At 40.0% G+C, this 24,084-nt stretch overlaps 1 long non-coding RNA gene across 2 annotated transcripts in view; it reads left to right on the top strand.

Moving 5' to 3' along the window:
- The window catches only part of LOC143657965 (uncharacterized), a 32,428-nt gene extending 9,264 nt beyond the window's left edge, over positions 1 to 23,164 (top strand). Inside the window, exons 2-4 of one of the 2 annotated variants that reach the window (XR_013163036.1) lie at positions 8,280 to 8,409; positions 14,865 to 14,948; positions 22,772 to 23,164. This is a non-coding gene — a long non-coding RNA (uncharacterized LOC143657965). Of the gene's footprint in view, positions 1 to 8,279; positions 8,410 to 14,864; positions 14,967 to 22,771 lie in introns of both variants that reach the window. The other variant, XR_013163035.1, reaches the window with a different exon arrangement.
- Positions 23,165 to 24,084: the final 920 nt, after the last annotated feature.

Here is a 24,084-nt window from a genome sequence, read left to right as displayed (position 1 = left end):
CACTGCTGGTGGGAATGTATAATGGTACAGCTCCTATGGAAGACACTCTGGTGATTCCTCAGAAAACTAAATATCAAGTTGTCCTATAACACAGCAATACCACTACTTGGTATATACCCAGAAGAGCTGAAAGCAGTGGCACAAACAGAGATTTGTACACCAATGTTCACAGCAGCATCATTCACAATCACCAAAAGATGTAAACAATCCAAGTGCCCATCAACAGACGACTAGATTAACAAAATGATGTATATAAACATGATGGAATACTATGCAGCAATCAGATGAAATGGTGTCCTGAAGTACATGACAAGATGGATGAGCCTTGAGGACATAATACTGAGTGAAATAAGCCAGACACAAAAGGATAGATACTGTATGACCGTGTTAAAAGTAAAACCAGAAGCTTATAATACAGAATATAGAGGACCTAGAGATACACAAAAGCTTTAGATGGGTGAAAAGTTAGCTAAGGAGGTTGAACTTAATTGTAAGAGAATAGATAGAAGTGAAGGTAGTTCACTAGTGAGTTGATAAGTAATATTACCATATTGAAGGTGAACATGATTAAAAGGGGCTGTATATACTGATTTGTCCCACTGATGAACGCTACAAATATAAATAAATTCTTCCACATAAATTCTACTACAAAGATATGAATCTTGTGCAAAGAGTGTATAATTTCAGGGCATGATGGGGGAAATGTTATTGCATGCTGTGGGCTGTTTAAGAGAAAATATCAGCAGTCCCACAGCAATACCAAGGGTATATAATGAGGAGAGGGACAAAAGTTAGGGGGAGGTTTGGATTTTCTATTTTGTGAGGGGGTGTTTATTGGCTATTTTTCTTTTGGGACCAATGAAAAATTGAGGGGGTTGATGGACTGTTGACTTTGGACATTGCACATGAGGCCCAGAAGATGGAGGTGACTGGGAAGATGCACTGACTGGGAAGTAAATTGCTGAATGTTGTTGTATACATATGATCGAATATTGTGCTGCTACAAAAAGGGATGAAGTTATGAGGCATACAACGATGTGAATGAACCTGTGGGACATTTGGTGAGGCAAGATAAGGCAGAAACAAAGGAGCAAATGTTGTATGGTCTCATTTCAAAAATACTTATAAGAAAACTGGGGCCAAATTGTAAGCTCTTATTGTGGTCACATGTAGTCCAGAGTGATGGTTGTTATTCCTGGATTTTAAGGGGCTGTTTTATGTATGTATAACCAGGTATTTAGAGATAAGAATGAAGCCAACCAGGTCTGGATTAAAGTAATATAGAATACAGGGTAAGGAAGACACTGTGTATTTTAGAATTTCACCTACTCTTTGAAACCAAAGGAAGAAAGATTTATTTGGTCCAGAACTTAAATTTTCTGTAGCACATAATCTAACTCAACCTGTCTGGAGAGATCATTTAAACATTCCAAACACAGGGAACCCAGAATTAAAATGAGAGCCTTTAGTCCTGTGTAGCTTAACGTAATGCCTAGATACATCCCAGAGTATATTAAGCAGATAATCAAAGAGTATTGGCAGAGTCACCCTGAAGGATGGGAGAAAAAATATGGAACTATTAAGCTTTACCACTGGGGAAACCCTGGATACTATGTCAAACATTAGGGACACCCAAATCAATAGGCAAAGCCCTAGATATTGAGGCTTACTCTTGTGAAGCTTATGTAGCAGAGAAGCTTAGCCTACCTATAGTATACCTCCAGAGGACCTCTTTTGTTGCTCAGATGTGGCCTCACTCTCTCTAAGCCCAACTCTGCAAGTGAAACTATTGCCCTCCCCCACTGTGTGAAACATGACATTCAGGGATTAAAGTCTCTCTGGCAGCTTGGGAGATGATTCGCAAGGGTGAGCCTGGCCCTGGTACAGTGCATTCAACAATGACATTCTGACCAAAAGCGGGAAAAGAAGTGTAACAAATACAGTATCAGTGGCTGAGAGAGTGCAATTGAGTTAAGAGGCTACTCTGGAGGTCACTCTTATGCAGGCTTCAGTTAGATATTGCTGTCTACCACAACTTGCCAAACCCCAACCCCAAACCATTCCTGCCAACCTAAAGAATACCTAGGGAATTATATAAGATTCTTCAAGATTCTATGCACTAGGTAGCTTTCCAGAAACTTACAACCTCTAGATGGGTCCCTGAACCCGGTAAGTTCTGAAATGCAGAGGGGCCAACCTTTCCAGGACATCAACTACTTCCATCCCCCTATGCCATATTATCAACAGCCCCTTTCAACACAAAAAAACTTATAATGGGCATAGCCCAAATACCACTACAGAGAGGGATAGAAAGGTCAAAGGTGATGGTGGAGTTATACAGAGAAGGCAGGGTTTAACATCTGAGCATGAGTACTGAATCATTATATTGATAATTCTTTTAGTCTCCAGTACCTTAGAGCAGCTAGAAGTAAAAACCTAAAATGGTGGAATTTGTAACCCATACCAAACTCTGAAATCTGTTCTGCAACTAATTGTTGCAATGTACTTTGAAAGTTATTGTTTTTTGCAAATATGTTATTTTTTACACACAAAAAAGAGGAGTATAACAGAGCAGATAGGATTCAGCAAATGAGTATGACTGCTGAATCATTATATTGATATTCTTTTGGTCTCCAGTGTTTTGGAGCAGCTAGAAGAAAAAAACAAAAAATTGTGGAACTGTGATCCATACCAAACTTTAAAATCTGTTATATAACTAGTTGTTAAACTGTACTTGGAAATTTATTGCTTTTTTGTATGTATGTTATATTTCACAATTTTAAAAATGTTAGAAAATTTGAGGAGGGAAATTAGATGGTACCACTTGATGTGAAGAACAGCATACATGAATGGAAATGCAATCAGTGGGGCCAGTTTGGGAGACTACATTGCTTCTTAGAAGCAGATGTTGAGATGATGATTCGTGTGCAGGTGATTTATGAAGGAAGTGTGCCCGGGAGAAACTGGATAAGGAAATAGAGGCAGTAGATCAGGGAATGGGAAAAAGCCAAGTGAGAGTTTGAATTCAGGCAAAATTCCTGGATCTCAGTCTGTATCCAGAGGGTTGCTCTAAAGTATAAAATATGCCTTAGAGTTTGAGTGAACTTGAGGCAAAGGAACTGAGCTTTCATATTTCTACACCTATGAGCAATTGACTAGTGGTCATGGGAGGAGGAGAGGCATTGTGTGTGTAAACACCCAGGCAATACCCACTCTCTGTATGTGGGTAAAGTGGCTCCAGTAGCCCAAGGGCAGTCCTCTGAAGAGTCATTGGTACAGCCCTGAACAGTAAAAGCACAGAGATGTTGGGACATGGTACACAAAAATGTAAAAGGGAAACAAAGAAATATGGGAAGAACACCAACTGTCTCCTACCACTGGCTTATGTAGTTGTGGACAAGGATGGGGAAGTGAGGACATGCCATTAGCTTACCTTCATGCATTATCTCATTTCCCTAGGAGCTACACCAAGAGGTAGGTCCTGGAATTCCCCATTTTACACAGAGAAAAATCACACTCAGAAGGATTAGGTAACAGAGCAGTTTCTGAGCCCAGGACTAACTGGCTCTGAAGTCTGAGCTTCTTCCTTAAACCATACTAAGTAATAGAAGACTAGGAAACTCCAGCTAAATGCTGCCTTTCACAATAAAATCATGCTTGGGGTGGCCTTTACAAAAACCTGGGTTTGCTTCTAACATCTCACATAGCCACACCATGGACAGAATGCTCTGTACTGCTGTTGAAGACAAGGCAAAGGTCTTTACCATTTAAGTCACATTATTCTCAGAAGAGGGCCGAATGATTTGTCCTCAAATACACAGTGGATCTTAACTGGGAATGAGAGAGGGACTGATTTTGCTCCCCAGGGAACATGTAGCAATGTCTAAAGACATTTATGATTATCACAACTGGGCACGGCGGGGGGGTGGTGGTGGAGGTGTGCTAATGGCATAGAGTGGGTAGAAGCCTGGCATTCTGCTAGCATACAATGCACAGGACAGCTTCCCACAACAAATAATTTACAAGTCCAAACTGCCAGCAGTGTTGAACTTGAAAAACTTTGATTTAAAGGAATGTGTCTCTGACCAAACCAAAAGTCCAAAGTTATATGATGGAGGAATGACAGAGTAGGGAGACATTCTGGCCACTTTCATGTGACCCAAAATAAAATTAACATTAAGAACTGAATTTCTGAGCTGAAGTTAAAGATACCACATCACCTTATGCTGGTGGGACCTATAGGCAGACAAGAACTACATAACTAGGCAGGATATGAAAAACACAGAGTCTAGAGGCTTCATAGAAAAATCTTTCAACTTGCTGGGTCTCACCCTCTGGGAAAACTGATGCAAGTGACTCTTTCCTCCTGAGAGGAGGCCAATTTGGTCTGGGAAAATCTGACTGGCATCCATAATACCTACGTAGACTCTTCTAAGGGGGGAAAAAAGGGCACCATACAGGCAGGTCAAGAAACAAGAAAACAAAAATTGAAAAATTCTGATCTGTTCAACAAAACCTAAGCTAGGGGTCCAGAATAATTGGAACTGAATTTCAAAGAACAGATAGACAGCAAAGTCATCCATCAAGAAAATCCAAGGGGACTTCCGAAGAAGATGGCGGCTTAGTAAGACGCGCGGGTCTTAGATCCTCCTCCAGAAAAGCAACTAAAGAAACAGAAACAATACGAAACAGCTCCCGGAGTCACGACAGAGACCAAAAAAGACAGCGTACCCCATTCTGGAACGGCTGAACGGGTAGGGAGAATCCACTGCTGTGAGATACCCGAGGGGTGCACGTTTTCCCGGCTGGGTGGCTGGCGTCTGGGGTCCCCTCCACGCACGTGGCTCCCCGGTCTGACTGGGAACATTGGATAGCGGGGCCCTCCCGTCACGCTTGGCGTCTCGGGCCAGCTGGGCAATTTGGACCAGCACTCCCCCAAGCCACGGCCAGCGACCCCCGCCTCCACGCGCGGTTTCCCGGGCCGACTGCCCCGCAGACAAACGACCGCCACGAGCGCCACCTACTGGGCAGGAAAAGAAAAACAGAGCCCAGAGATTCCACAGAAAAACCTTTCAACCAGCTGGGTCCCACACCCAGGGAGATCTGATCAAATGCCCAGACACCAGCAGAAAATAATGGATGACGCTCGGAAAATTGAAGATATGGCCCAATCAAAGGAACAAACCAATAGTTCAAATGAGATACAGGAGCTGAGACAACTAATGCTGAATATACGAACAGAAATGGAAAAACTCTTCAAAAACCAAATCAATAAATTGAGGGAGGACATGAAGAAGATATGGGCTGAACAAAAAGAAGAAATAGAACATCTGAAAAAACAAATCACAGAACTTGTGGGAGTGAAGGACAAAGAAGAAAAAATGGAAAAAACAATGGATACCTACAATGGTAGATCTAAAGAGACAGAAGCTACAATTAGTGAACTGGAGGATGGAACATCTGAATTCCAAAAAGAAACAGAAACTATAGGGAAAAGAATGGAAAAACTTGAGCAGGGAATCAGGGAACTGAATGACAATATGAAGCGCACAAATATACGTGTTGTGGGTGTCCCAGAAGGAGAAGAGAAGGGAAAAGGAGGAGAAAAACTAATGGAAGAAATTATCACTGAAAATTTCCCAACTCTTATGAAAGACCTAAATATACAGATCCAAGAAGTGCAGCGCACCCCAAAGAGAATAGACCCAAATAGGCGTTCTCCAAGACATTTACTAGTTAGAATGTCAGAGGTCAAAGAGAAAGAGAGGATCTTGAAAGCAGCAAGAGAAAAACAATCTGTCACATACAAGGGAAACCCAATAAGACTATGTGTAGATTTCTCAGCAGAAACCATGGAAGCTAGAAGACAGTGGGATGATATATTTAAATCACTAAAAGAGAAAAACTGCCAACCAAGACTCCTATATCCAGCAAAATTGTCCTTCAAAAATGAAGGAGAAATTAAAACATTTATAGACAAAAAGTCACTGAGAGAATTTGTGACCAAGAGACCAGCTCTGCAAGAAATACTAAAGGGAGCACTAGAGTCAGATACGAAAAGACAGAAGAGAGAGGTATGGAGTAAAGTGTAGAAAGAAGGAAAATCAGATATGATATATATAATACAAAAGCCAAAATGGTAGAGGAAAATATTATCCAAACAGTAATAACACTAAAAGTTAATGGACTGAATTTCCCAATCAAAAGACATAGAATGGCAGAATGGATTACGACCCAGCAATACCACTGCTAGGTATCTACTCAAAGGACTTAAAGGCAAAGACACAGACGGACATTTGCACACCAGTGTTTATAGCAGCATTATCTACAACTTCAAAGAGATGGAAATAGCCAAAATGCCCATCAACAGACGAGTGGCTAAACAAACTGTGGCATATACCTACGATGGAATATTATGCAGCTTTAAGACAGACTAAACTTATGAAGCATGTAATAACATAGATGGACCTAGAGAACATTATGCTGAGTGAGTCTAGCCAAAAACTAAAGGACAAATACTGTATGGTCCCACTGATGTTAACCGACATTCGAGAATCAGCTTGGACTATATCATTGGTAACAGAGACCAGCAGGAGTTAGAAACAGGGTAAGATAATGGGTAATTGGAGCTGAAGGGATACAGACTGTGCAACAGGACTAGATACAAAAACTCAAAAATGGACAGCACAATAATACCTAAGTGTAATGTAACTAGGTTGGAACACTGAATGAAGCTGCACCTGAAATATGGTTTTTTGTTTGTTTGTTTGTGTGTTTGTATCTTTTGTTTTTGTTTTTTTCTTTTTCCTTTATATATATATATATATATTATTAGTATTATTATTTTAATTCTCTTCTCTATATTAACATTCTATATCTTTTTCTGCTGTTTTGCTAGTTCTTTTCCTAAATCGATGCAAATGTACTAAGAAATGATGATCATACATCTATGTGATGATACTAAGAATTACTGAGTGCATGTGTAGAATGGAATGATTTCTAAATGTTGTGTTAATTTCTTTTCTTTTTTTTGATTAATAAAAAAATTTAAAAAAAAAAAAAAAAAAACAAACAAAAAAAAAACATTTGACTTCTATACCATGAACCAGGTATAAAATTTTGGTGACAGTTTCCTAATATTCTGGGGTAGAATATTAAAAGTGGACTGTATCTGGCCTATTGGATTAAAACTATGTATGCTGTTATAAGAACTAAGTGAAATAAATAAAAAAAAAAAAAAAAAAAAAAAGAACTGAATTTCTGATGGTTGTTTTTCATGCCTAGGAAGTACAACTCATTTTTTTTGCTGTTTGTTTATTTGTTTTTTTACACTCAGACATTCTCCATACCCCATCCTCCCCTACCGCAGTAACCTCTAATCTGCTTTCTTTATCTGTGGATTTGCTATTTCTAGTCATCTTTATAAGTGATATTATATAATCATGAGGATCTGCCCCACTGTCACTTTCTGAGACTTTTATAGTTGTAGTTCATATATTCAAGTCCTTGATTCATTTTGAGTTTACTTTGTATGTGGTGTGAGGTACAAGTTTAATTTCATTCTTCTGCACGTGGATATCCAGTTTGCCCAAAACCATTTGTTGAGGAGACTGTTCTTCCCCCCATTGTATGTACTTAGCACTCTTATAAAAAAAAATATGGCCATAGACATGTAGGTCTGTTTCTGGACTTTCACCTCTATTTCACTGATCTATTTGTCTATCTTTGTTCCAGGACCACACTATTTTGAGTACTATCACTTTGTAATACAGTTTGAAATTGAGCCATGTGAGTCCTCCTACTGTCTTCTTTTTCAAGATTATTTTCGTTATTTGGAGCTCCTTGAAGTTCCGTATAAATTTGAGGGTCAGTTTTTCCATTTCCACAAAAGAAGGCTGCTGGAATTTTAATAGGGATTGCATTAAATTTGCATATTGTTTTTGGGTAATATTAATATATTAACAATGTTAACTCTTCCAATCCATGAACACGGGATGTCTTGCCATTTATGTAGGTCATCTTTAACTTCCTTCAGCAAAGTTTTGTAGCTTTCAGTCTACAAGCCGTGTGTGTCCTTAATTAAATTTATTCCTAGATATTTTATTCTTTTAGATGCTATTGTAAATGGAACCATTCTCTTAAGTCCATCTTTGAATTGTTCATTGCTAGTGTTTAGGAACACAATTGTTTTTGTGTTTGTGCATTGATCTTATACTCTGCCACTTGGCTGAATTCATTAATTAGTGCTAATATAACTGGCTCTTTTCTTGTTAATTTAGCAGGATGTACTTGTTGGAGTTCCTGAGTCATTCTACACTCTTGAATTTGTAACAACCACTGGTTTATGACATTCTTGTGCCAGAGAAGATATCTAGCCACCTTCTCAAGGGGAAAGAATGGCAATAGCAGGTGAGACTTCACAACTTTAAAAGTGATAAAATCAGTAGAAGGATGTATTCCCAATATACTTTGCCTTCTCCATGTGTTATTCTGTAGTTTCTTAAATATAGAATCTGTTTAACAGAGGAAGGAGAAGACAGTGATGTGTCTCAGCATTTAGCAATGTTGTATATGCTCAACTATAAGTGAATTGTGACCATAATTTCACATGACCAGTATATTATGAAACATACGCATACATCCAAAAAAGTAATTCAAAGAGTTATCTTGGGAGGCTGAACATTGATGTTTAACAAAATTTCCGTTGCTCAAAATATTTGGGGGCTTCATCCTTTGCGATAGACCTCCAGTTCAGCTTAGAGTAACAAAAGAAAAAAAAAACATATCCTCAGAATCGTATACCTGATTTATAATCCAAAATAGTATTTCTCACTTTAAGAACTGCTAGAATTTGCTTGACTTACCTCTGAACAAATCTGAATCAATTCTAAACATCAATCCGCCCTCAAAGAAACAAACTTTGCAAGATATTGTCTTTAGAACTTAGCTTTTTACTGGATTTTTCACGTCCAAGGTTATGTCTAAGGTTAAAGTAAGATGTTAAATGTTCAGTCTTACTTTATTGATATAAATATTTATATCAATTCAGTTTTAAACCATATTCACAATAATCAGTATCTAGCTTTCATCATGCTTTGGTTAAATGTGCTATTAATAGGATATTTTCATTTTGATACTCCTTCTGTTTCTATTATTGAGTTACTAAATGTGGCATACCCCCTATTGGATGAAGGGGATATAAAAATAAGTAAGACAGTGCATGGGTAGTTCAGTGGTAGAATTCTCGCCTGCCATGTAGAGAGCTGGGTTCAGTTCCCAGACCATGCAACTCCCACCCCCCTGCAAAAAAAATAATAATAAGTAAGACAGTGTTTGCCTTGAAGGGACACTGACTGATCTGGTGAAAAAGACAGAAGTGTGGCAGATATTTACAACCAGGAGCAATATTCAAAATATTTTACTACCTAAAGTGCACAGGCTCTGACCAATCAGAACCAACTTCATGCGAGAGCAGGACCTGCATGGCCAGAAATTAATCCTTTAGCTGCTGGATTATGGAGACAAGCAGAGGTCCCAGAGGACAGGCTGTGGACTGGCATGGTGGGTTGCAGGAGTGGTCAGAAGAATCCTCAGAAAGTTCAGGCTTCTGCTATTTATCAACCAATATGGAAATATTTCTGTATTTAACAAACGGTATCAGTTGATTACGAGCACTGGTACAATGAGCATAGGAAGTGCACACTGAAGTTTGGCCCAGAGGAGGGAGCAATTAGCTATGCAGACACCAGGATGCCCCCACCACATTCTTTCATCCCACCTGTAATATCAGTCACTCCTGTGATGGACAGTTCTGCAAGCTCAGACACCCCTCCAAGCTGAGTGTCCTGCCACAAGCACTATTGTCTTTCCACTTTCTGCCCCAGTGCTGTCAACCTACTCACAGCTCAGCCCAGAAGTGAGAGCACTAACACTCTGTTATGGTTTGAATTGTATCTCCCAAACAGGTTGAAGTCCTAATTCCCAGTACCTCAATGACTTTATTTGGAAATAGGATCCTTGAAACTGAAATTGGTTAAGATGAGGTCATTAATTCAATATGACATCATTTTCTTTCTTTGTTGTTCTTATCTTTCATTTTTCCAGTTATCCCTTTGCTATATGTGCTTGCTTATCCCTCTTAGGACTGATTTTTATCTCCAATCAATTCTGAAGCCTTTGTGTTTTCCTTCTATTCTAGTTTGCTAGCTGCTGGAATGCAGTATACCAGAAATGGAAAGGCTTTTAAAAGGGGGAATTTAATGAGTTGCTAGTTTACAGTTCTAAGGCTGAGAAAATGTCCCAATTAAAACAAGTCTATAGACATGTCCAATCTAAGGCATCCATCCAGGGAAAGATACCTTGGTTCAAGAAGGCCGATGAAGTTCAAGGCTTCTCTCTCAAGTGAGAAGGCACATGGCAAATACGGTCAGGGCTTCTCTCTCGGCTGGAAGGGCACATGGCAAACACGGCATCATCTGTTAGCTTTCTGTCCTGGCTTCCAGTCTCGTGAAGCTCCCCGGGAGGCGTTTTCCTTCTTCATCTCCAAAGGTCTCTGGCTGGTGGACTCTCTGCTTCGTGGTGCTGCAGCATTCCCTGCGCCCTCTGAATCTCCTCATTCTCCTAAATGTTTCCTCTTTTATAGGACTCAAGAAATTTATCAAGACCCACCCAAATGGGTGGAGACATGTCTTCACCTAATCCAGCTTAACAGCCACTCTTGATTAAATCACATCTCCAGGAAGATGATCTGATTACAGTTTCAAACATACAGTATTGAATACGGATTATTCTACCTTTATGAAATGGGATTTTTTTTTATTAAAACATGGCTTTTTTAGGGGGCATACATCCTTTCAAACCAGCATACCTTCCATTCAGTATCTCACATCCATGCTGTCTGTTCCTCCTGCATTACTGTTTGTCTCTTCAGCTCAGGTCCTCATTACCTCATTCTTTGATAGTTGCCAATAGCTGCCTGCATCTCACGACCATACTGGCACTAAGTAAAGTCTCCTGCTAGACATAATAGTGGCAGAATGGAATCTGGATAAGGAACCCAGAAATGCTAAATCCTACTTCTCTATAAATGAATTTGCTGAGAGACATTGCATACAAGGGACAAATGGGAAGCAAAAGGTACCACTTTGTTATTTGAGACTTGAAAGCCCAGTACAGAGCAATCTGGCAAAGAGGGCTGGAGAGCAGATCTGCGAGCCAAGGATGAGGAAGATATCTCTCTTTCCCTCAGCACAAGACAAAATTTTCCACCAGCTGGGCTCTAAAAATTGAAGAGTGGAAAGTACCCTACTGTATGTGGTGGAAGAATAGAGAAATTAGTGTGCTTACTCTTTTAGCTGCCAGGAAACAAGAGGAAGAAGGAAGCAGAGTGTTGGCGAGAAACAAAGCAAGAGGGCCTCATCCCAAGTAGAATGCTGTGGAGTATAATGAAGTGTTACATCTGTGTGTTCAGTTGAAAAGGTTTCTGAGGAAAAAGTAGACAATGATCAGAAGCAAAATAGACTGGCAACAACAACAACCAAAAAAAAAAAAAAATAGAACCAAAATTACAAGGACAGTGAAAAAATAAATAAGTTGATCAGTTTGATGTTAGTGACATCTATAAGTAATAACGGAAGGTCTAAGTGCAGTCCATGCACAGTTTTGAACACAGAAATTTAATGCTGTTTGTACGCATCTTGAAAAAAGTCAACTATGAATCTTATCACAAAGAAAAGACTGAACAAGCACTAAACAAGGCACCCATTTTAATTTCCCAGCTGCTAAAACAAATATCACAAAATAGGTTGGCTTAAACAATGGAAATTTATTGGCTAAAGTTTTTGAGGCTAAGAGAAGTCCAAATTTGAGGTGTCAGCAAGGCAATGCTTTCTCCTAAAGACGCTGGCATTCTGGCTCTGGCTGCTGGTAGTCCTTGATCTTTGGCTTTTCCTTCACATGGCAGTGCACATAGTGGTGTCTTTTCCTTTTTCTTTTGGGTTCCTTTGGCTTCGAGCTTCTAGCTCTCTGTGTGGCTTCTCTCTCTGTGTCCAGCTTCCTTTGCTTATAAAGACGTCAGCCATATTGGATTAAGGCCCATCCTCATTCAGTTTGGACACCTTAACTAACAACATCTGCAAAGGTCCTATTTTCAAATGGGTTCACCCATTTAGGAGTTGGAACCAGAACATGCTTTTTGTGGGAGACATGACTCACTACCCAACAGTACTCAAGGATGTCAAACTCCTTTCTGTATTGCAACGACATGATAATGCCAGGAGGGAAATGGATAGGTCTTATTTGAATGTGGAAGTAGGGTTGTCCATAGGAGGCAGAGGTGCCTCCAAAATGATACTTGGTGGAGTCAAAAGAGGGAGCAAAGAAATCAGTGTCCACTGGCTCACTTTGCTTCATCTTCTATACCCATCACTCCACCTACAGTATCACTGTGAGAATTGATTTTAAGCCTGGACAATTGGATGGTTAGCTCCATTAGCTCTGTTTCTGAATTGTACTGAGATTGAAGTAATGGTGACAGGCTGCTGATGCAATCAAACCACTCCTACTCTTTTTTGCGGCTACCAAGTAGGATTGAAACCTCTCAAAGTTAGGGTAAGAGAAATGGTTGTCAACATAGGAAAAGGTTCTACCTCCTTTACCACTTCCATCTCAAAGAAGGAAAAGGTTGTGATTTGCATATGAGTAAACAGGACTTGATCAACATTTTGAAGTGTAACCAATTAGATTAGTGTCTCCTCCTATAGAAAGGAATAAAAATGGGTGAGCAACTATGCCATGAATACATTTCTCTCCTAAGGAACCTATATTTCCATGCTTTTTGCTTTTCTTAATAGGCCTAATAGCCTACAACAGCCAGGTCTATCGTTAATCATTCTCCTTCTGGGAGAAAATCCAGGGAGTATCAAGAACCCTTTTCCTCCCTTCTGTGATCCCTCTTCTCTTATCTTCACCCCCAAAACAATGTCTCTTTTGTATTGCCCCCAGAAATCCATGCAATGGATCAGGAAAGACAACTAATTTAATTTCAAAGCCCACTACCTGAGAATTTGTCCCCGTTCTGTATACCAGTTACATCACCCAACATAGCTCATCAGAGAAGGTTACACAAGGAGTTCAGCCCAAATCTTTTAAAAGATAAAAATGAAATTACCCTCCCTCTATACAGGGGTGGGGGGGTCAGGTTTTCCTTTTCTGTGTGTCTGTTATTTTTCTCTTCGGAGCAATGAAAATTGCCTAAAATTGAATGTAATGATGATTGCACAACTAAGTGAAAAAAAATGAAATTACCCCCCTCCCATTATAAAGTTTCCACACAAAATGTAAAAGTCCTTAGAATATTAAAGTTCCAACAATGTAATCAATACTCCATTGTTGCCTCAGTGAAAGTAAAGTCCTAAAATCCATCTCCCCATTTTCCCACTTAAAGAAATTAAGATAATAAAATATCCTTTCCAGACTATTTTCTTTCTACTTAGCCCTAAACAAAGAGGGATCTCTCTCAGGAACCTGGATGGAAACTTGATTTCTTTTTCAATAACTGGACTTGTTCCTGGGACTAGTGTAGCTTTTCCAGTGTCTTCCAGATAAGATTTATCCAATGCTAAGTGTCCCATTGGTCCCACTTTCTCAAGTTTCATATTAACAAACCACATAAGAATATCTCAGTCCTACCTTACCTTCACACCATAAAACATCCCCAGTCACTCCAAAAGCTAATTATGTCAACACTACTTTCCTTAACCCAAAGAAAAAGGGAAAAAAAGCACTGCTTAAAGCGCATTACTCCTCTCACTCAAAACTTGGAATGGCTCTACATTGCTTAAAGAATTAAGTTTTGTAATGTCCTTTTTCTAAATTCCAAAGCTTTCCAGAATCTTACCCAAACTTATTCTTCTACCTCTGCATGCTATTTTTATCATTCACCCCAACTCCTTTGTCTCTTTCCTCCTTTCTGCCTCCTCTCTAGACTCAACTCATTAATCAAAGTTCAATTCAGATTCCATCTCTCCCGTGAGGCTCCCCTGACCATGCACACACAGTAGTATCTTCCCCGTCACTCATCCCTCAACCCAAGTACCACAGCTTGTGCTACTCACATGCCATACAGTCTTGTCTATGGGCTCCCCAATGACAGAGACCAAAACTGTACCCCACATGGCCTTAGGCAGAGCCCTGTACACAAAAGGTGATCACATCCTGTGCAAGAGTCTCACTCCACCAGGAATTAACCACATATCAGTCTGGCTTCAGTTCAGAGAATAGGATCCATTCTAGCCAACTTATACAGGAATGAATGATTACCGGGTATTCATAGCTTATAGGATCACTGAAAGCACTCAACAAACAGGCTGAGCTTTCATAAATGACTCCCAAAGCCACACGAGGAACTGGACCAATATAAGAGCTGCTGCCTTTCCTACAACCAGAGAGTCAGTGGTGATAGAACCAAATCATCAGGGCCACAGTCAGGAGACCACCATGCCTGCCATGAGACACACCGTTGAAACCATGTTCCTCACTAATACACAGACACACGTCCTGCCTCTTGACATCCCTAAAGACAGTAGCTTGACACTGGGACAAGACAAATGGCTCCACAAGTGTGCCTGGCTACAGAAAAAGCAGAAGCTAGGGTAAAACCAATAGGTTGAATCTAAATCATACCCAAAACTCAACTTGCAAGGGAATCAGGGAAATGAAGATCTTGGCTTTCCAGCCACAGTAAGAGCGGAAGATTTGAAAGCAGGCCATTGTGTCTACTGCAAACCTATAGATGTGTTAACCTTGACTGTGAGTTGAACCTCAGATTCACACTGTTGAATGATCTGTTGTGCCTAATATTTCAGAATTCATTTTGGGCACCATCTTTCACCCCAACCTCTGTCAAACAATAGGCTATGATCTGCAAATCAACACCTCAGTACGCCAAGGTAATTAGCATAATTAAGGTAAGGTGAGAAAAATTATTACAATATTGGTAGAATTTTTTTATTATTATGCTATTTAAATATGTCTGAACTTAAAAAAAGCTATGAAATTCTCATTTCACAAAATCTAAAAATAAACTATAAAACTAATTTGCAAATTGAATACAAGCAAAACTCTAAAATGAATGAAATTCAAACTAACAACATTTCTTTAGCATAATTAATTATGTTGCTTGATTCAAAGTAAATCACCAATGTTGGATTTAATAGTACGAAAATTTGTTCTCACGTTTCACATTTCACATGCTAATGGCCTGATGCTTTTGATTCTGAGCAGGATGGCCCCAAGTTTCACTTGCTGTCAGTATCATTATCATTATTTTTCTTTTTTAACAATGAGCTCATTTTAACAATGAGTTTTAACTGCTGGTTTTTAATAGGCCAATCAATTTAATGGTGCCCTCAAAAACAGAGTGCTAAAAATTTTAAAGCATGATTTAATGAAAATTTCTTCAATTCACAGTTACTAATGCCCTCAATGTTAATAAACTGTTGAAGGTTGGTATGTACATAGAGGAAGGCCATGCCACACAGAACTGGCATTGGTATGGTACCAATTGCCGCAAAGCAGGCTCTTTGAAGTTCTACTTGCTTACGCGACCATGTGCCGGGTGGTGACTCAGTCCTCCCACCTCTATGAACTACTGTGAATCCTTTGTTCCTATGGGTTTGCTTGATCTTTACTTGGCACCATCACACTTATAAATGTAAACAAGGACAGTACCTGATTATGATAGTTCCTATGATAAAAGGAACTCCTCCCTGCAAATCAACAAGAACAAGTTAGGAAATCCAAAAGGAAAAAAAAAATCATGCAAAGAATATGAGCAAGCAATTCAAATGAATGGAGGTAGGATGGCTAACAAGCATGAGAACTGAAGCACACACTGGCATAATTAATTCAACTACCAATTAAAATAATTATGAGATACTTCTTTACATTCATGAAATCAGCTAAATTAAAATTAAAAGTTAAAAATAAAATGAAGCAAAATAAAACAAGTGAGGGGCCCTGGCTGAACTGGTAATAATAAAAGAGGTGTATGATTTACTCAAGTCTCTCCCACTGAGGCCCAAAAAAAAGGCATGAAAACTAAGTGGATGGATTGGTGATATATTTTGAAAAAAGAATCATGGGACCAGGTAATGGGTTGAATGGGGAGGTAAGATTAAAAGAGATATTTAAATCTAAATCAGCATCTTGATGTTGAATTGGTTCAGCCTAGATGACATTTATAGATAAGGATAATATAGATAAGAATAATATTAAGGCAGGAAGGGAGTGAAAATAAGAGTTAGGTCTTGATTGAAGGCTGGAGGAGGATCACCTAAGTAGAAATGTGGAGTTGGCATTAAGATAAATGGGTTTGGACATCAAAAGAGAGGTCTGGGCTGGTTCATTACTTAATTAACAGGCTAAGTTTCTATAATGCAACAAGGAAGCCCCCAATACAAAAGCTTATTAATTTTACTGTGGGGTAACTCAGAATGACTCGTCTCCATGAGGTCATTCAGGGATCCAGGCTCCTTCCACTGTTTTCCTCCATTAGCCCAAGAATGTTCTCTTCTGAACAATTGAAGCCAGGTTACCATGCTGTCTGTATCCCAGCCAGTGGGAAGGAGAGAAGAAAGAAGGAGTGGTTTGTCTTTAAGTTGGAGATCAACCAAAAGTTACACACACTTTTGCTCACATCCTATTGGCTCAAACTTGGTCAACCCTCAGTCATGGCCACACTTTGCCATGAGGAGGCTGGGATTGTTGGGGCTAGCTGGGAAGCCCGGAGTCTGGCTGCAGCTGTAGTAATATGAAAGAAGAGGACAATATATGTAGAGGGACAACTAGAGAGTCATAGGTATATGGGTAGAACGTAAAGCCAAGGAAATAGATAACATAATGTAAGATGATAATAGAGATCATTGAGGAAGGAGGGATGAGGACCAAGCCCTAAGTTACCCCTACATTTAATGCTGGATTTAGTAGGAGGAGTTCAAAAAAGAGACTGAAAGTAAGCAGAGATGTAGAACAAGCCTACAGAAGGTTGTCCCAGAAGCCAACTCCTACCCCCACCCTGGGCGAAATCCTCCACCAATGAGAGACAGGAATACATGAATAAATACCCTAGCCTCCTCACCCGACAGGGGGACCATCTCTCAGGAATCTCTAGTGGATTGGGCCCCAGTTGTTCACAGGGTGACCTGCTTGTGAACTTTCCCTACATTAGCTTCCTCTCTTGCACATCTCACATCCCCAACTCCCCTACTAATGCTTCTCAGGTGATCCCTCAAGCTCTGTTTTGTAGAAAACTTAAACTAAGATGGAGCTTCAAATATCACTATGGAAGTGAGCAGGACTGTTGTGGATCAACACTTTTGCGCAGAGCAGGCTAAGCCTGGAGCCCTCCCTCAGTGCCTCGGCCATAGACCAGGGGATTTATTGCAGGACTCAGGGGGTCGAGGGGAGTCTGAATCTTCAGATCACATTATCCCACAATCCTGCTTGCTCTGTGACAGATCAGGATGCTCCCTAAATTTATTGCCCCACTGAGCTACAACAACAACATCCCCTCCCCCACCAAAAAAAGAAAACCTCACCAGACACTCTGCTTCTTGAGAAAATAAATAAAATCTCTGTCTCAAATAGTGAGGTCAAGAGATATTTTATTTTCATATATTTGCACTGCACCTTCACAGGCACAACCCATGAATCCTTGCTCTTTATCTTGACACATATTAAATGGAAATTAAGCTGAGTGATGGTAATGTTTTCTCACAAGCTCAGACTTCACAGGGAGGAAGCAGTTGGCAATGCTGTACAGTGTTACCCTCCTCTAGTGAGGAAGGCAGCTCTCCTGGAGACCTGGCAGAGGTGGGGTGGGAGGGGCTTCTGGTTTGTAATGCAAATCCTCCTCAGCACCTGTTTGCCTTAATTGCTCCCCGGGAAAATTCATCCACAAGGGCAACCTGGATTTTAATTCATCACTTCCCCAGCATTTAAAGAAAGTTCTGTTTATTGGAGTTTCCTTTCTATGGATGAACCATTTTGAGGCAAAAAGTTGCTTCGAAATGAAACTTCAGTGCTTCAAATATTGCCTCAATATATATTTGAAAGTTCAGCTTGACAATTTAAGTCTGTGTCCATGTCCTTGATGGACAAAGCAGGACAGAGAGAAGGGTAGAGTTTAAGAATGAAGACTAGCCCATCATCTTCCCTCACGCCTCAAGAAAATTATAATGATTCTTAACTTTTGGGGAGTCAAGTACTCCTCAAAGACACTGATGAAAGCTCTGGATTCCTCTCCCTGGAAAGACACATACACCTAAATAAAATTTTACCATTCTTCCCCGGGCTCTAAATTTAAAGATTTCTGCTAAATAAGGAGAAGAAAGAAGAAGGGTGAAAATAAGGAAGATTAGCAAGAAGAGAAGACTGCAAAGGGGAGAAAAGGGTGGGGGAAGATGTGTGAATGGCACTTTACAGTTTAAAAATCACCTTCACATATGTTAACTCATGAAAGCCACAAAATAACCCTTGGGCTTTCAGAACACATAAAAAAGTTGGCTCATGACTCCAACTTGGCAGAAATGGTTCGAAGGCATCTTGGAAATGGAGCCTATAAGATGAGACCTGAAAGATGAGTAAAAATCCACCAACCAAGAAGGGAACAAGAAGGTTCAAGGCCATGCAAAGTTCTTGCGGTGAAAAAAAGTGTGGTTGTGTATGGCAGACAATCTCACAATCTAAAACTTAGCCCCACCACCACCATCACCACTCACTGCCCTTGGGGCAAGGGTAGCTGTGGACTGGAAGATGCCAATGGGATTTTTTAAAGTTTTGTTTTTATTTACACTTCCTTCACTCAGAGACTCAGTTTTTTCCCCCATCTCATAGCTATTCAGTTCTCTTGGCTGATTGCTCTCAGTCTTTTAACCAATATGCAAAGCATAGTCCTTGGGCTTCTCCCTTCCCTTCTCTGTTCTACATTGAACTGAAAATATCATCTGATTATTGTTGACTCCTATACTGCATCTCCATCCCAGGTTCTTTCCCCCAAGGGGTGCATCTCATTGCCTATTCCTCTCTCCCCCTTGGGTATCCATTAGGCATGTCAAATCCATTAGGTCCCCTTTTATCTATGATATGGACAGATGAGTAAAAACAATATGGATAAAAATAAACAAATATAGGGAGAACAAATGTTAAAATTAATTGAGTAGATTGAAATATTAGTGATCAATGAAAGGGAGTGGTAAGAGGTATAGAAAAAAGTATAAAAAAACAAAGGCGAAAATATATTGGGTAGATGGAAATACTAGTGGTCAATGAAAGGGAGGGGAAAGGGATATGGTATATAAGAGCTTTTGCTTTTTTCTTTTTATATCTTTTTTTGGAGTGATGCAAATGTTCTAAGAAATTATCATGGTGATGAATATACAACTATGTGATGATACTGTGAGCCATTGATTGTATACCAAGTATGGAATGTTTGTATGTTAAGAATGTCTGTGTTTGTATGTTGTTTTGTCAATAAAAACATTTTTTTAAAAGAGAGATTTCTAAATTAAAAAAAAAAAAATCAATAGGTCCAAACTGGGTGCCTCCCACTGTCTTCCCCACCTCCAGAAAATGGCAACTCTACTGTTTCAGCAGCTCTGGACTAAACACTTTGTCTCTCATCCCGTATCTGATATGCCAGCAAATCTTATTGGCTCCATCTCCAAAATATCTCCAGAACTGACCATTTGTTACAACTGTGTCTTGCCTGAGGTGTTACAATAGTCTCCTCACTTGTTTCCCTCCTTCTGTACTTACTTCCTTTTAGTCTCTTCCTAACATAGTGGCCAGATCTTGTTCAAATCTGTTAGACCATATCTCTCCTCTACTCAATACCTTCCATGATATAAGTTTCTGTCTGTGTTGTTCACTGTGAATAGGACAGTGTCTTGAAGATAGTAAGTGCTCAAAAAATAGTTGTTGCATGAATGAATAAATGTATAAATCCATAACAGAAAATTAGTCTTGAAAGTCAAAATTCTCCATTGTAAGAACTAGACAAAAAAAAGACTCTGAGTTCCAAAAATCTGAGAGCCCTAAAAGAGAGGGAGTAAATTTATCCATAAATTGGAAAGAGGATGTAGGATGAATAACTTTCTCTTACCTAAAAGGAAAAAATGGGAGCTAGCAGAAAGGGGAGAATAAGAAAGGCTATAACCAAAGCTCAGCTACTACGGAATCCCTCGTAGAAGTTCTGAGGAGAAGGGGCAGTTCTGAGAATGATGGACAATCCTCAGACAGAAAAAGGGTTCCTTGAGAAGCAGACAGAACTGATACCTTGACTCCCAGAGTGCAGCCCAGGGTGGCTGGAAGCCTGCTAGAAAAAGCCCAAGTGTGCTGAGAGAGGCAATGGTGCATCAGGTACCTGGGGCTCTGGCCCTCACAGCACAATAAGGAATCAGGAATAGGAACTCCCGGCAGGGCTGCAGCAGCACTTAAAGGGACAAAAAACTGGAGAGGACTGTGTTGGGACATGTAAGATGCAGAGTGAAAAAAAAAAACAGATGCAGAGTGTGTGGACTGGTCAACCAGAGGCCATGACAGGACTGAAAAAATGAGTAGCAGATGGCACCCATGCCAACAGAGGCAGCAAGGATGTGACCCTTCTTTAACACCATGCAAACACCTTAGAGATTTATATCACCCCAGAAAGAAGAAGAAGGAAAATGGGAAGGAACGCTACATTGGCCAAGTAGTAACCCAAAACACTGAGTTTTAAAACAGCATCAACCCAGTTATCTTGAATTAATAAGATTACTTTTTATTCCACTATTGAGCAGAAATGTGGGTACATGTGATAATTTGAGTTCAGTTATTGAAAAAGGAAGTTGCATTTTTTTCACTGCTGAGTTCAGTCACTATGTAAATTCTTGCCCCCCCCGACATATTTTTGTAAATCTGTAGATGATTTACACAACAGGGGGTGGGGGGAGGGGGGTGATAGGGTAGGAAGGGAAGAGGTGTGGGATGGAAAAAAAAGCTGGAAAGAGATAATGAAGTCCACATAAATTATGTTGCAAGAGTTGGAGGGGATGAGGGAGCCATTGAAGAGGTTTAAGATAGTGAAGTGATATGGTCACTTATGTATTTTAGAAAGATTATTTGGCTGCCATGGAGAAATGGGCTGTTGAGGGTGGTGGGAGCAAAAATCTGTATAGGAAGAAAAGACAGGAAATGATTCCAGACAAGCAATGAATCAGGATTGCAGCAGTGGGAATGGAAAGATAGGGATGGATTAGAGAGGTAGTTAGGCAGGGTTAAAGATCAGTGACTGACTGGGTAAGGGAAGGTGAAGAAAAAAAAGTATCAAGGTTGAGACCCAGGCCCTACTCAGCGAATTAAGTTGGTAAGTCACTAGGAAAAGAAAAAGAGAAGGACGATCAAATTTGGTCAGGGTCAGTAGCGCTGTTTTGTGCCTGTTGAGAGTCAGAAGCTTACAAAATTAGTTAGTAAAATATTTATGAAGAAGTTGGCATTTCCAACCCTAAAACCATGACCTTTAGATCTGGAAGAGGCCTCAGAAAACATCTAGATCAATGTTTCATGTTGCCTGAGCACATTTGCATTAAAGGCAAGGAGGCTGCAGAGGCAGTGACTAGCCAGATTGACCAGGGAATGATCCAAACCAGGGTTCTGGAAAATTTATCCTTGCACTGGAAGGCTGAATGGACTATTGGAAAAAGAAAGGGAGTCAAGGGTAAAAGGAATGCCTAGCTGCAATAAGAATGATTTTTGCCATTAAGCCTTGGGAGTCAGACAGATGTGAGTCCAAATCCCTAACTATGTGGGCTTCAGTTAATCAAATTACCACTCTGGGTCCCTGCTGCCATCTGTAAATGCGGAGATCTGTACATCTATCCCAGGAACTAAATGAGACAACATCTCCATGTTTCACACACGGTAGGTGCTTCACAAACATTAGTTTCTTTTTGTCTTTTACAATCAGCCTCACTGTGCAATTAACCTCCATCTTCCAAAGATGCACTGACTGAAAGTACAACTCCAACCACAGTTTTTCCCACTCTCTAAGCCTGCCTTCTCAAACTCTCAGCTTGTTCAGAAGTCTTTTTAGCTCCTCTGCTCTCCTCTATGGTGCTGGGTCCACCCAACAAGCATATAAATGTACATGGATGAGGATGTGGAGTTGACTGTCCCATCTAGATGTTTCTGGCAAACATGTAGAAGCCTGTAAGTTTCTGCCTCCCACCGCATTTTTAAGAGGGCACACTTGCTCAGATCTGTTAGAAAAACTCCTCTCATGTATTAATTATTCCTCTCACTAATTACACAGAAGGGTTCCAGCAGCATTATTGGAAGGGATGGGCATGGGCAGCCAAGGCAATGAATGATGACCGTGACATTTGCCTCACCCTTGAGTCCAATCTCAGTTTCAGAAAACATTCTGCCAACATTCTTCCATCCTCCATACATGAGGGGAAGGGCAGGATTTCCCAGGCCCTGATATAATGGCCTGGCTGGAGTTGCATGTATGCTGGGGCAGGAAGGGAAGGCAAATAAGAACAAGAGGAGCATTTACATTTCTTCGCTTTAGGACCCCATCAACTGGGTGATGCTCCATCTGTTTAATAAGAGGTTTCACGAGGAGTAAGAAGAGAAACACTCCCACACTCAAAGTCAAATTTCCCATTTTGGGGGAATATGAAAGTGCAAAAGAAAAATTTGTATCTGAAAATATGTGGTGTTTATTTTGCAGTTGGCAAAGGAAGAGAATGCCTAGAAGGGTTGAAGGCTTAAAGTTGGGTACAGCTGAGGAACCATTCTGCCTGCCCTCCCCATCCCAGGAGCTCCCTTCTGTTCTGAGCCAGTAGCCCCCTTGCCTAAGAGCTTGCTGAGATGCAAGTCCACACCCCTTAGAAATCACTGGTTTTTCTGGGAGCAGTGAATGAAGCTTCCCTAGGTGTGGTCAGTGAACATCAACCACCAAGAAAAGCCCTTGGGTCACCAGACTGTCTGTGAGAGGTGGAAACCCAGAGCCATCCAAGGACAATCCACCCAACCCCCCAACATGGCTTTGCAACTTCAGCCTCTTCCCTTGGGTAGAGGTGCTGGCTCTTGTCTGCTGCCCCTGGAACCAGATATTCCTTGGGGAGGGTGAATCTGTAAAAAACATGTGTGGCAAAAAAACATGTTGTGTTTATTTAGCAGGTGGTATTAGTGAATAAGCTCATTTATCCTGAGAAAAGAGTGGAGCCAATTGAGTGGCTTTAGGGTTTTAAAAATGGTCTAGTAGAATCTTTTTAATATGTTTAATAATATTTTTAATAATATAAAAGACATGTTCATTATAGAAAATTAGAAAATCAAAATTAGGAACGTCTACATAAATACTTGTACATGTTAACTAAGGCACATGTGCACAGATGTACATTGCAGTATTGTTTGGGAGAGCGAATAAAGAGAAATAAATGTCCTCAAATGTGGGAAGGGGTAAGAAAATTAAGATACTCATATCATGGAAAGAGATTAATGACAGTTAGTGACACATGCAAGATGTAGAACAATATATACAGTATGAACAAATTCCAAAAATGTAGGAATTACTTTAAAAGCTTTTATGCATTTACAGACATAGGTAAGGGTCTGGAAAGAAACAGCCCAAACTTATATGTTACCTTCAAGAGGAGACTGAGAGAGATGAGAGAAATAGAAGCCTTTATTTCAGCTTATATACACATAAGCATTATTTGGAGTTTTTGATGAGTATTACTTTTCTAACTCAGAATAAAGAAAATTGAAAACAAAATCCACGTTAGTAATTAATAAATTAAAACACTATATAAGAGCAACTCCTGGAGATAACCCTGGTCAGTGTATACCCTCTCCAGTACCCAGATAGATACAAATACACATATAGAGGTTTTCATTACAAAATACAATTGTATTCATAGCCTTAATTTACTTTTAAATAACATGTTGTGTACATCTTTGCATGTTAATAAGCAAACATTACATTTTCAAGGATCACTGCATACCATGTTGCATGGATGTACCTATTTATTTAAGAAA

This window comes from Tamandua tetradactyla, chromosome 15 (assembly GCF_023851605.1).
Source record: "Tamandua tetradactyla isolate mTamTet1 chromosome 15, mTamTet1.pri, whole genome shotgun sequence".
In the NCBI taxonomy this organism is placed as follows: domain Eukaryota; kingdom Metazoa; phylum Chordata; class Mammalia; order Pilosa; family Myrmecophagidae; genus Tamandua; species Tamandua tetradactyla.
The sequence above is the reverse complement of the archived record's forward strand: the minus strand, read 5'-3'. Positions and strand labels throughout refer to the sequence as shown.